Source organism: Dasypus novemcinctus, chromosome 2, assembly GCF_030445035.2.
Source record: "Dasypus novemcinctus isolate mDasNov1 chromosome 2, mDasNov1.1.hap2, whole genome shotgun sequence".
Classification (NCBI taxonomy): Eukaryota; Metazoa; Chordata; class Mammalia; order Cingulata; family Dasypodidae; genus Dasypus; species Dasypus novemcinctus.
This window is the reverse complement of record NC_080674.1, coordinates 125,400,898-125,411,833: the sequence shown is the minus strand read 5'-3', so window position 1 is coordinate 125,411,833 and position 10,936 is coordinate 125,400,898. Positions and strand designations below refer to the sequence as shown.

The 10,936-nt window shown below is 38.0% G+C and overlaps 1 protein-coding gene across 1 annotated transcript in view; it reads left to right on the top strand.

Moving 5' to 3' along the window:
• The window catches only part of DTWD2 (DTW domain containing 2), a 139,013-nt gene that overhangs the window by 810 nt on the left and 127,267 nt on the right, over positions 1-10,936 (top strand). The window lies entirely within an intron of this gene.

The window sequence follows — 10,936 nt, the reverse complement described above, 5'->3', positions numbered from 1 at the left end:
CAGCAATGAGTAAGCCATAGAGCCCCTTGCCCTTTGGGGCGCTTAGAGTTGAATGAAGAAGCTTTTTATTAAACAACATGTCCGATATTATTGAGTGCTCACAATGTGCCTGGCCATTTAAGTACTTTTTGGGATTCTTTGTACTAGTGTACTTCAGGATTGTGACAATTGTTTTTCCAGTTTATTTAAATTTCATGCTGTTTAGATAACCTTTTTTTTGCCTCCAAGGTGTTCAGGATCATTTCCCTTGGTTACTGAATGTTTCCAGCTATCACCTCTCTGTTGCCCTTGACAATTTAACCTTTAGATTGTGCATGTGGCATCAGCTTCCTGTGTTGCTTGTCTTTTAGGAGGCACTGGGAACTGAACCTGGGGCCTCCCATGTGGTAGGCGGGAGCTCAATCACTTGAGCCACATCAGCCTTCCCCGTGGTGTTTTTTTTTGACAGCATTCAGCATAACTCAGTTCTTGAAACACTGATCTCCTTTGCTTGTTTTACTCAAACTCTAAATCTGGGGTTTTAACCTTTTTTGTTCCACACACTCCTTTGCCAGTCAGGTGAAAACCACTGACCCCTTCTCAGAATGTAGCAGCAAATAACTTTATGATACTCAACATTGGCATGTCTTTAAATCAGATTTTAGGATTCTTCAGAATTGCATTTAACTACTTTCCCATAATTTCAGTACCTGATAACCTAACACGATTCAGTATCTGTTCAATTGGTCATTTTAGGCAAACATTTAGAAATTCGAGTTTTCCCATAGCCTCATAAAGCCATCTCTGCCATTCTTCCTGACCTTTTTGCAGGCAGTTATCCACACACTCAGAACATGCTACAGCAAAATAAAAATCATAGTAGGTCCACACTATACTGTGTATTATTTAATAAATATATCATATGTACACCAATACGTCCTCACCAGAATAATGTTTTTAAATGCATTAATTAATAAAATTACAAAGGAAATCAGTTACATATATTGAAATAGCAGTTTAAAATAAAAAAATTTAAATACTATATGTATGTGCTTCTTTTTTTTCTTTTTAATATTTCTCATTAGCTTTTTTTTTTTTTTAAAGATTTATTTTTATTTATTTAATTCCCCTCCCCTCCCCCGGTTGTCTGTTTCTGTGTCTTTTTGCTGCGTCTTGTTTCTCTGTCCGCTTCTGTTGTCGTCAGCGGCACGGGAAGTGTGGGCGGCGCCATTCCTCGGCAGACTGCTCCCTCCTTCGCGCTGGGCGGCTCTCCTTATGGGTGCACTCCTTGCTCGTGGGGCTCCCCTACGCGGGGGACACCCCTGTGTAGCACGGCACTCCTTGCGTGCATCAGCACTGCGCATGGGCCAGCTCCACACGGGTCAAGGAGGCCCGGGGCTTGAACCGCGGACCTCCCATGTGGTAGACGGACGCCCTAACCACTGGGCCAAAGTCCGTTTCCCTCTCATTAGCTTTTTAAAAAATTATTTTTTTTATTTCTCTCCCCGTCCCCCCTTCCAGTTGTCTGCTCTCTGTGTCCATTCGCTGTGTGTTCTTCTGTGACCGCTTCTATCCTTATTGGCGGCACCGGGAATCTGTTTCTTTTTGTTGTGTCATCTTGTGTCAGCTCTCCGTGTGTGTGGCGCCATTCTTAGGCAGGCTGCACTTCCTTTCGCGCTGAGCTGCTCTCCTTACGGGGTGCACTCCTTGCATGTGGGGCTCCCCTACGTGGGGGACACCCCTGCGTGGCAGGGCACACCTTGTGCGCATCAGCCCTGAGCATGGGCCAGCTCCACACGGGTCAGGGAAACCCGGGGTTTGAACCGTGGACCTCCCATGTGGTAGGCGGATGCCCTATCCCTTGAGCCAAGTCTGCTTCCCTGTGCTTCTTTCTTAATGCTTTAAATAATAATCCAATACATCAAAAATACAGGAAAGTTGAAGTTGAATTTTATTTTTTAAAGACATGTCAGTGTGCAGACCGTTGTTGTTTATCTTGAATAAGAACATTAAACTGTGGTGTAGTATTTGACCAGGCAACACACACATCATTTTGGACATGTAATTCAGTTCATTTTTTTCAGGACCCCTGAAATCTTTCCACAGACCCTCTGTGGATCCCTGGTTAAACACCCCTGTTCTAAATATTTGGTGTTTTCAGGTTTCAATCCTTGGCCCTCTTCTTTATTAACCCTACATACTTCCCATGGGTGATCTTAACAGTTTTCAGGGGTAAGTTATCACCTATACTCGGGTATCTCCACTCCAGACCTTGCTCCTCACAAGTGCTTACTGAGTGCTTTGCTAATCACTGGCCATACAGTTGAATACAGAGTCTGTCTGTCTGGAGTTTACAGCCTATTACTAGAGACAGACAGTAAATCAATAAACAAATAACTAAAAAATACAGTTACAGATAGGAAGAAAAAGGCAATAAAGGAAAGGAATGGGATACTATGATAGAAAACTGGATGGTATCAGAAGAGATCACAGAGAATATAGCATTTGTGTAGATATTTGAAGTAAAAGAAGGATCCAGTTAGAAGAAAAGCATTCCAAGAAGGGGAACAGGACAGAATGTGGTAATGTGGAGGAATAATCTTTATTACTGTGTTCTTAGAATATCCTAAATTGGATATTTTGAACTTTGGGCTGGACTGGACTGTAAGACTCAGAGGAAAGGGATCTTAAGTATAAGGATCTTTTTTTATTTTCTAGTGTATAGTATACATAGTGTATAGTTTACATAGCAGACACTCAGTAAACCTTTGAGAAGGATGGATCATTTATGTCTAGAAAGGACTTGTGTGTTTAGACCTAGGAGAAGTGTCAGAACAATTCATTTAAAAAAGTTATCTAAAGGGATGGGGAGGTAACATTTGAAAATGTTGTGGAGGGGACTCAGTAGGATGCTGGAAGAAAAAATGTTTCAAATACAAATCCAAGGCTAAATTATATGCTAGCTTTATCATAATTTTTTTATCTTTTAATTTTGAAATAATTTAAAACTTATGGGATAGTCCATACAAAGAACTTCAACATACCCCCACCACCCCATTACCATGATCCACCTACTTAATACCCAGATCCACCAATTTTAACATTTTGTTACCTTTGTTGTATCATTCTCTCTCTTTCTCCACTTTCTGAACATTTGAGACCAGGTTGCAAACATCATAATCCTTGAAAATGTAACGCTTCCATGTATATTTCCTAAAAAGCAGGATATTCACTAATGTAATCACCTTAAATGTAGTTATCAAGTTCAAGAAATTTATAGCTTATGTTATATATTCTAATTTAATATCCCAGTAATGTTCTTTTCTTCTCCATTCTTAGATCCCATCCAGTATTATGTATTGCATTTAATTATCATTATCTCTTTAGTTTATCTTTTACTTATTTAATTTTTATTGTGGATATGTGTATACAACATAAATTCATCCCAACCCCTCCCAAGCATACCGTCCAATGGGATTAATCAAATTCACAATATTGCAGTAACTTCACCACCATCTATTACTAGAACTTTCCCTTACCTCAAACAGGAATCCCACACTCATTTTGCATTAATTCTCCATTACCTTGCCTTTCACCCCTGGTAATCAGTATTCTTTCTGTTTCTGTGAGTTTGCATATTCACTGATATTTTCTTTGTGGTTACCATGGGGCTTAAATTTAATATCCTAAATCTACAACACTCTTGTTTTCTCTGATACCATCTTCGCTTCAACAGCGTACATACACTTTATTTCTGTACCCCTCTGTCTGCCACCTTTTTGCAGTTTCTGTCTTAAATTACATATTTATACATTGAGTACGAACCAGTGATTTAGCATTACATTTTAAAAATTTGCATCTTCTCTCTTTTTTTCTTTGTTAATCTAGCTAAGGGCTTATTGATTTTGTTGATCTCAAAGAACCAACTTTTGGTTTTATTTTCCCTACTTAAAAAAAATAGTCTCCATTTCATTAATTTCTGCCTAATTTTTATTATTTCTTTCCTTCTGTTTGCTTTGGGATTAGTTTGCTGTTCTTTTTCTAGTTCCTCCAGGTGTGCAGTTAGGTCTTTGATTTTAGCTCTTCTTTTTTAATACAAGTATTGAGGATTATAAATTTCCCTCTCACCACTGCCTTTACTGTATCCCATAACTTTTTTTTTAACAAATCATATTTATCGATGCATATTAATAAAACATATAATCTATCAAAAGTGTACAATCAGTATTTGGTATAATCACATAGTTGTGTATTCATCTCTTCAGTCATTATTAGGGCATTTTCATTAGTCCAATAATAATAATAATAATAATAATAATAATAATAATAATAATAAACTAACAAAAAATGCCTTATCACATCCCAGTCTCGATGCTTTTCCTGCCGTATGTAGCTGCTATTCTGTTTCTTAGCTCTAGTTTATCTGTATTTATAATTTGTAAAAACAGTCTTACATATACAATATTACCCATATTCGTATTTCACATGAGGTTTAATTATGTTATATAGTCCCATGTTTCATTATTTAGCTTCCTTCTAGTAATATACCTACCCTTAGACTTTCCCTTTCACCACTATCATATCCATATAAATAGCACTGCTAAGTACAAACGCTATGGTGTACTTTCACCTTTTCTATTCATTTCCAAAGATTTACGAACAACCGTTTTATCAGTTCTGTACAGATTAACTCTCAGTTTTCCATTCTCTGCCATTGCATTTTCTGGCCACCTGTATTTTTGTTATTAACTCAGTGAGTTTACACAGTATGTTCATAATGGCACAATCCTATAGTATTTGTCTTTTTGCATCTGGCTTGCTTCACTCAGCATAACGTCCTCTAGGCTCATCCATGTTGTCACATGCTTCATGACTTCATTTCTTCTCACAGCTACATAATATTCTGTCTTATGTATGTACCAGTTTGTTTATCCATTCCTTGGTTGGTGGACACCTGGATTTTTTCCATCTTTAGGCTATTGTGAATAACACCAGTATAAACATGGATGTACAGATGTCTATTTGTGTCACTGCTCTCAGTTCTTCTGGGTATATAACTAGTAGTGGTATTGCCAGGTCATGTGGCAAACCTATATTCAACATACGCAGGAATTGCCAAATAGTCCTCCATGGTGGCTGTACCATTCTGCATTCCCACAAACAGTGAGTAAGCATTCCTATCTCTCCACATCCTCTCCAACATTTGTAGTTTTCTGTCTTTTTAATAGTGGTCATTCTAATAGGTGTGAAATGATATCTCATTGTAGTTTTTTTTTTTAGGAAGTACGGGGAATTGAACCTGGTACCTCATTACGTGTGAAGCAGGCACTCAACCTGCTCCGGTCATTGTAGTTACCCACCCTTCCTCCCAGTTGGCTCCCTTATCTGTTCGCTCGTTGTTTTTTGGCTTTTTATTTGTGCTTGTTGTCTGCACATTGCTTTTTTTCTCTTTGCTCGTTTTATTTTTTCCTCTTTATCTGCTGGTTGTTGCTCTTTGATTTTTGCTCATTGTCTGCTTGTTGTCTGTTTTTTCTTTGGGAGGCACTGGGAACCGAATCCAGGACCTCTCATGTGGGAGGCAGGTGCTCAACTGCTCGAACCATACCTGCTCCCCAATGTAGTAGTTTTTTTTTTTAAGATTTATTTATTAATTTATTTCTCTCCCCTCCCCCCCTACCCTGGTTGTCTGTTCTCTGTGTCTATTTGCTGTGTCGTCGTCTTTGTCCGCTTCTGTTGTTATCAGCGGCATGGGAATCTGTGTCTCTTTTTGTTGTGTCATCTTGCTGTGTCAGTTCTCCATGTGTGCGGTGCCATTCTTGGTCAGGCTGCACTTTCTTTTGTGCTGGGCGGCTTTCCCTATGGTGCACTCCTTGTGCGTGGGGCTCCCCTATCTGGGGGGACACCCCTGAGTGGCATGGCACTCCTTGCCCGCATCAGCACTGTGCATGGGCCAGCTCCACGCAGGTCAAGGAGGCCCAGGGTTTGAACCTCGGACCTCCTATGTGGTAGATGGACGCTCTATCCACTGGGCCAAGTCTACCTCCCTTTAGTTTTTTTTTAAAGGAATTTTTAAAAGGTACATAGATCACACAAAATATTACATTAAAAAATATAGGAGGTTCCTATATACCCCACTTCCCACATCCCCCATTGCAGTTTTGATTTTCATTTCCCTAATTGTTAGTTGTGTTGAACATTGTTTTCATGCGCTTCTTTTTTTCCATTTATATTTCTTCTTTGGACAAATGTCTGTTCAAGTCTTTTTCCCATTTTTTAATTGGATCGTTTGTCTTTTTATTGTATGATGTTATTGCAGCATCTTTATACATTATGGATATTAAACCCTTGTCAGATATTTGATTTCCAAGTATTTTCTCCCGTTGAGTCAGCTGCCTTTTTACCTTTTGAGGTGCAAAGGTGTTTAATTTTATTAATTTTATTAAAAAAATGTAACATCTTGTATGATCTATGTATCTTTTTTTAAAAAAAGGCAATTAAATTTTAAAAATTCAAAAAAGATAAAATAGAATAAAATTTTTAAAATTTTAAAGAAGAACTCTGTTTCAGTTCCTATACAAGAATCAACATGGGGAAGTGGATTTGGCTCAACAGATAGAGTGTCTGCCTACCATATAGGAGGTATCAAAAAAGTGTGCTAAATGTATGCTATGGACCATGGTTGGTGGTAATAGCCCGATCATATTATTGCATAATCTGTAACATATGTTCCACCACGGTGTGCTATGTTGATGAAGGGGTGTTGTATGAGAATTCTATACATGTGCATGACTGTTCTGTAAGTTCACAACTTCTATAATAAAAACATATTTAAGAAATAATAATAGGGTGTGTTTGGGTGGAAAATACACCAAATATAAGATATGGACTATAGTTAGTAGCAAGACTGTGACAATAGTCTTTCATAATTTGTAACAAATATCTTACAACAATGCAAGGTGTTGATGGTGGGTTGATATATGGGGTCTCTGAATGATGTTATGCACATTGGTTTTGTAAGTTCACAGCTTTTACCTTATACTTATCTTTTTATGAATGTTCATGTATGAATGATATAAATAATAATAATAGGGTGGGTTGAGGGGAAAATATACCAAATGTAAGATACTTTGTTTAGCAGTAATATTTTGAGGTGCCCTTTTATTAAAAATGTTTCACAACAATTCAAGGTATTAGTGGTGGGGTGTGGTATGAGGACCCTGCATGCTGTTACACGTTTATTTAGTAAATTCACAACTTATACTATGCACTTATTATTTATGTATGAGTAATATACTTGGTAGCAGTTTAGTATAGTTAAGAATCGCAGAGATATCGGATTATCGTTGCAAACTAGTCTGTACCTAGGAATGATTAAATTATGATTAGGGCTTTGATCAGGCCATGTCAGTCAGTAGGGTGTTGAGTCCCACCCCTTGGTAGGTGGGGACTCACAGATAAAAGGCATGGCAAAGGACAGAGTTGAAGGGTTTGTAATGTTCGAGTTTTGATGCTGGAGTTTGATGCTGAGTCCTGGGAAGTAAGCTAACAGAGGAAAGAGAAGCAAAACCCTGGAAGAGAGGAACTCTGAGCCCAGAGAGAAGCGAGACCCGGGAAAAGAGGTACTCAGGAAGCCTGAACCTTCACTGACATGGGCAGCCATCTTGCTCCAACATGTGAAAATAGACTTTGGTGAGGGAAGTAACTAATTCTTTATGGCCTGGTATCTGTAAGCTCCTACCGCAAATAAATAACCTTTATAAAAGCCAACAGGCTTCTGGTATTTTGCATCAGCACCCCTTTAACTGACTAATACTTACAACAATAAACTTTTAAATGAAAAAAAAATAAAATGACCATCTCACTGGATACAGAAAAGGCATTTGACAAAATCCAGCACCCTCTCTTGATAAAAACACTTCAAAAGATAGGAATAGAAGGAAAATTCCTCAATATGATAAAGGGCATATTTTTTATATAAGAGGTTCTCATATGCCCTACTCCCCACCCCACTGCTCCCAAATCAGCAACCTCTTTCGTCATTGTGGTACATTCATTGCATTTGGTGAATACATTTTGAAGCACTGCTACACCACATGGATTATAGTTTATATTGTAGTTTACACTCTCCTCCAGTATATTCAGTGGGTTATGGCAGGATATATAATGTCCAGCATCTGTCCCTGCAGTAGCATTTAGGACAACTCCAAGTCGCAAAAATGCCCCCACATCACATCTCTTCTACCCTCTCCCTGCCTTCAGCAACTACCATGGCCACTGTCTCCACATCAATGATACAATTTCTTCAATTGCTAGAGTCACAATAGTTCTATAGTAGAATACCAGTAAGTCCACTCTAATCCATATGTTATTCCTCCATCCTGTGGACCCTAGGATGGTGATGTCCACTTCACCTCTAAATTGAGAGGGGGCTTATGTCCCACATGGCTGATGGATGTTCTTTCATTCTTTTGGTTATGGATATACAGTTCTTCTAGCACCATTTGTTGAAGAGACTGTTTTGCCCCACTAGCAAGGACTTGTTAGGTTTGTTGTAAACCAGTTGACCATAGAGGTAAGGGTTTATTTCTCGACTCTCAATTCTATTCCAGTGATCAATGTCTCTCCCTTTGTGCCAATACCATTGTCCCCCACTACCCCAGATGGCTCCTTTATCTATTTGCTTGTTGTTTTTGCTTGTTGTTTGCATGCATTGTTTGCTCATTTTTTCCTCATTGCCTGCATGTTGTTGTTGTTTTTGCTCCTTGTTTGCTTGTTTTCTGCTCATTTTTTTCTCATTGTCTGCTCATTGTTTTTGCTTGATGTCTACTCATTGTTTGTCTTCTTTAGGAGGCACTAGGAACCAAACCCAGGACCTCCCATGTGGGAGGTGGGTGCTCAACTGCTTGAGCCACATCTCCCTACCATGCTGTTTTGACCACTTTATCCTTGTAATATGTTTCAAGGTCAGGCAGTGAAATTCCTCCTTTGTTGCTCTTCTTTTTTAGAATGCTTTTGGCTCTTCGGATGCACTTTCTCTTCCAAATGAATTTGGTAATTGTCTTCTATTTCTGTAAGGGAGGCTGTTGGAATTTTGATAGGTATTGCAGTGCATCTATAAATCAGTTTGGGTAGGATTGACATCTTCATGATATTTAGTCTTCTAATCCATGAACATGGAATGTCTTTATATTTGCTTAGGTTGTCTTTGATTTCTTTTAGCATTGCTTTGTAGTTAGGTCCTGTACTTCTTTGTTTACATTAATTACTAGGCATTTAAGTCTTTTTGTTGCTATTGAACATGGAATTTTCTCCCTGATTTCCTTCTGAGATTGTTCAGTCCTAGTGTACAGACACATACTGATACTTGCGAGTTGATCTTATACCCTGCCACTCTGCTGAACTCACTTATTAGCTAAAATAGCTTTGTTGTAGACATTTCAGAATATTCTTTAAAAATAAATTCTAAATATAGGATCATGTCATCTGCAAATCATGAGAGTTTTACTTACCCTTTTCCTATTTGGATGTCTTTTATTTTTTTTCTTATCTAATTGCTCTAAGCTAGAACTTCTAGCACAATACTGAATGACCGTAGTGATAGTGGGCATCTTTGTCTTCTTCCCGATTTTAGAGGGAAAGCTTTCAGCTTTTCCCCATTGAGTATGATGTTGGCTCTAGGTTTTTCATATATGCCCTTTATCATATTGAGGAATTTTCCTTCTTAATGTGGTGTATTATATTAATCATTTTCTTATGTTTAACCTCTGTTGCATAGCAGGAATCAATCCTACTTGTCATGGTCTATAAGTCTTCTGATATGCTGTTGGATTCTATTTGTAAGTATTTTGTTGAGAATATATATATATATGTATTTGGACCTACCAGGGGCTGGAGATTGAACCTGGGACCTCATATGTGGGAAGCGTGTGCTTTGTCACATCGACTTCCCTGAGATGAATTTTTTTTTTTTTGTCTTTTGCTTGTTTTGTTTTTGTTTTTTTCAGGAGGAACTGGGGACCGAACCTGGGAGGTTTGTTAAGTTCTTGTATTTCTTGTAGAGTCAGTGTAAGTTGTTTGTATGTTGCTTGGAATTTGTCCATTTCATCTGGGTTGTCTAGTTTGTTGGCATATAGTTTCTCATATTACCCTCTTACGGTCATTTTTATTTCTGTGGGGTCAGTCATAATTTTCCCCCTTTTATATCTGATTTTATTTATCTGTATTGTCTCTCTTTTTTCTTTGTTTTTCTAGCTAAGGGTTTGTAAATTTTCTTGATCTTCTCAAAGAACCAACTTTTGGTTTTGTTGATTTTCTCTCTTTTTTTTTTTTTGTCTCAATTGTTATCTCTTACTATCTTCGTTATTTCTTTCCTTTTGCTTGCTTTGGGATTAGTTTGCTGTTCTTTTTCTAGTTTCTCCAGCTTTTCAGTTAGATCTTTGAATTTAACTTTTTTTCTTTTTAAATATAGGTGTTTAGGGCTATAAATTTCCCTCTCATCGCTGCCTTTACTGTATGCCATAAGTTTTGATAAGTTGTGTTCTTGTTTTCATTTGTCTCAATACATTTACGTATTTCACTTACAGTTTCTTTCTTGACCCACTGATTATTTAGGAGTGTGTTGTGTAGCCTCCACATATTGGCGAATTCCCCCCTTTCCCATCTATTATTGATTTCCAGTTTCATGCCATTATGATCTGAAGAAGGTGCTTTGTATAATATCAGTCTATTTTTTTAGTTACTGGTGTCAGAGTTTGAACCCAGGACCTAGAGTGTAGGAAGCTGGCACTCAACCACTGAGGCACATCAGCTTACCAATTTCAGTCTTTTTATATTTATCAAGAACTACCTTGTGACCCAATATGTGGTCCGTCCTAGAGGAAGATCCATAAGCACTTGAGAAGAATGTATAACTTGCTGTTTGGGATGCAGTGTTCTGAATATGTCTGTTAGGTCTAGC